The sequence below is a fragment of the Cicer arietinum genome, chromosome 7 (assembly GCF_000331145.2).
Source record: "Cicer arietinum cultivar CDC Frontier isolate Library 1 chromosome 7, Cicar.CDCFrontier_v2.0, whole genome shotgun sequence".
Lineage (NCBI taxonomy): Eukaryota > Viridiplantae > Streptophyta > Magnoliopsida > Fabales > Fabaceae > Cicer > Cicer arietinum.
The window spans coordinates 51,884,422-51,889,597 of NC_021166.2; the positions used below are offsets into that span (position 1 = coordinate 51,884,422).

Here is a 5,176-nt window from a genome sequence, read left to right on the forward strand (position 1 = left end):
AAAAGTACTAGTAAAATATTTAAATTATAAAATTTATACTAAAATTGAAATGAAGTTATTTATTAAAATGTTGATGAAGTGTAATTTTTTTATTGTATTTATTTTTTGGTATTATATTTATTATGTTAGTAAAATAGAATTTTATTAAGAAATTGTAATTTTTTTTAGCAACAAAATAATACTTATGAAAAAAATTATAATAATGATAAAATATGTAATATTATAAATATAAAATATTTTTATATTATTTTTAAAATACATAAAAAGTTCGTCATTCGAAATGTTATAGTAGATTTGTCCAAAAAAAATTAAAAATTACGTTGTTTACATAATATATGATAAATAAAAATTTGAAACAAATGTAAAACTTATTGATTTAAAATATTATTAAAATTAATGATATTAATATTTATTGTTTGTCCTTACAAAAAGTTGTAGTGGAGTTCGTAAAAAAATTTATATACTTTTACCGTCTCTATTTTTGTTCGTAAGGACTTATTTTATGAAATAGTTCATTAAACATCATTTAAAATTTTATTTTAGTTTATATATAATTATTGACTGGCAAGGCAAAGAAGTGGCTTTTCAATGAAATTTTTCATTCTTGTTATTTTTTATTTTCTCGTAGTTACGTAGTACGAACTCTTTTCAAACTTATTTACAAGAAATAAAAGATTAAGTTACACAAATCAAAATAGCATGTTAAAAAGAGTTGTTATTAATTATTTTTTAAAAATCATAGCATTACAATTGAAATGGACATTGCATAAAATATAAAGAAAAATTAAATTACTTTTTACACTCGGTTGTTATTACTAACTCACACTTGAATATCTATAATATTTTTGTAATTGATTTAGTATTATTATTAATAAGTGATTAATTATTTAAAAAACTATTAAATTTTAATGTTTAAAAAAAAAAAACATGATTGGAGGTTGCATCCCGGTGACCATCCAACAATTTTGTTTTTAAAAAGAACAAAGATAATTTGAAAAGGAGGTAGATTAAATTTTTTTTAAAGAATAAGAATGTGAGGCAAAAATTAAAGGAGCTCAGAGTTGTATTTGTTTCATCCATTGGTTCAGGATAAGTGATGTACCCACACCACAAACTTTTTCATCATAGCTCCAATATAGTGCACCAGGCGAGAACCGAACCCGGGTCTGTACCGTAGCTGGGTACTATTCTACAACTAGACCACAGGCGCTTCTTGTGACACAATTATGTTATTCATTATACAACCTAGAAAGAGTAAGAACAAAGTGTCATCATTGTGGGAAAATATTTTTGTATTATTTTAAAATACATAAAATGTTCATCATTCAAAATATTAATAGATTTGTCAACAAAAATTAAAAATTATGTTGTTTACATAATATATAATAAATAAAAATTTAAAACAAATGTAAAACTTTTTGATTGTTAAGTAACTCTTTAAAAAAAAAAACATTATTAAAATTAATGATATTAATATTTGTTGTTAGTCATTACAAAGAATTGTAGTTGGGTTCGTACAAAAATTTATATACTTTTACAATCTCTATGTTTATAAGGACTTATTTTATGAAAAAGTTCATTAAATATCATTTAAAATTTTATTTTAGTTTATATATATATAGTCTCTATTATGCTTTATTATATTGTTTGTAAATGATCCCTCAATTGACATATAAAGTATGTCATAATTTATTATTTAGTAATTTGTAGATGTTAATAACAAAATGCTGCTTTTGAAAAATAAAGCAATTTATATATAAAATATCGATCTTATATATAAAACATCAACTAGTGGTGGTGTACTTGAAGATGAATTGCAATTTCAAACTATGTTGTATCCAACACCAATTAATAATATTTGTAAGAGAGTTTTATGGTCGGATAATATTCCATCAAATAATGATGGAGGGAGTGGAGTTAATGATCAGAGGAATTACTATGATGATTGATTTATTTGAATAATATTTGTTGTTTTTATTTTGATTTTGTATAAATTTATTATACATTATTATTTAATTATGGTGTGTTCAATTTTTTGTTTGTATATCATAATTTATTAATTTTGGAATGTTTTATTTTGTTTGGTAGTAATAATTTAATTAATATTAAGATTATATTTTTATTTTGATATATAATATTTATTTTAAATTTAATTTAAATTTTTAATTTTTAAATTATATTAATATTAATTTTTTTTTATATAATATCATTTTTTAATATTAATTTTGAATTTTATAATTTTTTTTAATAAAGTCACACATTTGTGGCGGCATAATCCCCCCACAAATGAGACAGTTTGTTGCAGCCTTAGCTCTCACAAACTGTATTTTTTTGTCATTTCATCATTTGTGGCGGCTTAAGCCTTCACAAATGACTTTTTTTTTTGCGGCATTGACCCTCATTAACGCTTACTTTTTAAAATTTCTTTGTTTTTTGTGGCGGTTTAAGCCCTCACAAATTTGTGGCGAACTTTTACGTCACATTTTTGTGAGGGTTTAAGTCTGTGGATGCTTTTCTCCCTCTGTGAAGGCTTAAGTCTGTGGATGTTTTTCTCCCTTTGTGAGGGCTTAAGTCCGTAGATGCTTTTCTCCCTTTGTGAGGGTTTTTAATCTCCACAAATCCTTGTTTTTCTTATAGTGACCTCTATTTAAGAAATGGTGTTTCCAATAAGTGAAAATTTTCCCCTTTCGTGTATGTTACGGCTCCTTTTATTAGTAGGTTGAATTTAGATTATTGAACTATTTTTTTATGCATGGATGAATATATCGACTAAACATTCTATATGCAAGTAAATGGAAAATATGCTTATAAATGTATGCACAATTTTCTTCAAAATTTCAATTTATAAGTTTGTTTTAAGTTATTTTCTTTCTCTCTCTATTTCTAACATTTGTAATATTTTATCTAGATTGTGTTTGAAGTGTTGAAGCATCTTTCTAAATTGTATAATGCCTTATTAAAGGCTTCCTTCCTCAAGTGGTTACCTAATTATTGACGGGCAAGGCAAAGAAGTGGCTTTTAAATGTTGAGAATAAATAATCAAGTGTATTGACACTCTTTATACCTCTAAAACGGTGAACTCTTGATATATATTTGTTAAAATTTTGGTTTTGGTTTTGTAAAAAAAAAGAACTTAACAAAGTTTTTCCATGAAATTTTTCATTCTTGGTATTTTTTTATTTTCTTTAACTCTTTTCAAATTATTTACAAGAAATAAAAGATTAAATTACACAAATCAAAATAGCATGTTAAAAAGAGTTGTTATTAACTATTTTTAAAAAATCATAGCATTACAATTGAAATGGACATTGCATAAAATATAAAGAAAAATTAAATTACTTTTTACACTCGTTTGTTATTACTAACTCACACTTGAATATCTATAATATTTTTGTAATTGATTTAGTATTATTATTAATAAGTGATTAATTATTTAAAAAACTATTAAATTTTAATGTTTTTGAAAAAAACATGATTGGAGGTTGTATCCCCCCATCCAACAATTTTGTTTTTAAAAAGCAAAAAAGAATAAGGAGCTCAGAGTTGTATTTGTATTCATCCAATGGTTCACAGGATTAGTGATGTAACCCACACCACAAATGTTATCATCATAGCTCACATATATTGCACCAGCCGGGAATCGAACCCGGGTCTGTACCGTGGCAGGGTACTATTCTACCACTAGACCACTGGTGCTTCTTGTTAACTCAATACTGTTATTCGTTAAAGTATAAAACCCTTCAAACTTATTAAAGCTGAACTATTTTGTTTATATGGGTTTAGTTTGATATCTTTTTAATTAATGTATGCAACTAATTGTTATGTCGCAATCGCAAACACAACTTGCTCATACAAAGAGTTGAGAACAAGTTACTCAACATGACGGTGTCTCTGCATTCAAGAAAAATTGTTTGAAACACTATGTTTTCAACTATTTTACTGACACTATTTACTCAAGCTTATTAAATTTATTCTATTATTTTAATTGAGATTTGTCGGAGAAACCATGGAGGTCACAAAGCTTGTTAAAATAATTTTTAATAAAGAAATTTCTTGTTGTGGAAGTGTTTAGAATGAGCTGCATTGCGTACTTTAATCTAATTTTAATGTAACGTAATTTGGAACCTATATTTTTGTAGTTTGTAAAACACCCTTGGACGATTAGTGCTTGTATTAAATTCACAATGAATCCTTGGATTTTGTGAATACATTTAAGGAAGGAAATCCTTTCCTAAGGTTGATAAGTTTAATTCTTATAGCTATCTGGTACAATGTCTAGTATTTAGTATTTGGCCACATTTATTTAGTATTTAGCCATATTTATAAGAAAAGAAAGAAAAATACTGTAAAATAGGGAATCAAGTAAGAGATCAAGGCTACAAAAACAGACATATACCAGTAAATCACGAGCACAATACAACATATTTTCTACTACAAATATTTATTCTCATAATTACATAAAATATGAAAATGTCTATGAATTCCACAATCGATGAATAAGATTAAAATATAAAACAAAGATTTTGGTTCATTTCCATTTATGCTCCTCATCTTTTAGTTCCAATTTTTTTTTCAAGTTCTTATATTAATTTCTTTTAATAATTTATTAAATATCATAGACCCTTAATAAACTAATTAAAAATTGAGATAGCATAAAACAATTATTTTAATTAATGTTATCCTATTTCTTTCTACGTGACATTTTATCACTTTCTTAACGTTTCTTTATTGATCTTGGATGGTACACTATCTGTCTTGAGTGTAGCTTGAGAATGTTGGAGATGAATTACAGATCAATTTGGAGAAGAAACAGAGTTGCTGTCTTTGTGCAGAAAACGGAGAATGATTAATGTTCTTGGTTTGTCAGTTTGAACTTTTTTGCGCTTCAATAATCATTCTGGAGTTCCCGTTTTAAACGTTCTGGATTTCCTTTGTAATTGTCTTGTCATATGCCCAGATTGATCGAACTTTCTTGACATTTGATTTTTGGAGTTTGCAGACTGTCATGACTTTTGTCTGTCTTTGAGTCCTTTGATCTTTGAGATCAAATAACCTTTTTGAGTCTGGATGATTCCTACTTGTTCCTTGCCATGTACTGATTAGATATGAATAATTTCCAGGGCAGACTCTTTGTCAAGGAGATAGAAAAGGTTTGACCAATATGCTGTGATGGACA

The 5,176-nt window shown here is 26.0% G+C and overlaps 1 non-coding gene across 1 annotated transcript; it reads right to left on the minus strand.

Annotated features, from left to right (window-relative positions):
- Positions 1-3,625: 3,625 nt before the first annotated feature.
- On the minus strand, positions 3,626-3,696 carry TRNAG-GCC (transfer RNA glycine (anticodon GCC)). Its single transcript has one exon. It is a non-coding gene; the product is annotated as a tRNA-Gly (tRNA).
- Positions 3,697-5,176: the final 1,480 nt, after the last annotated feature.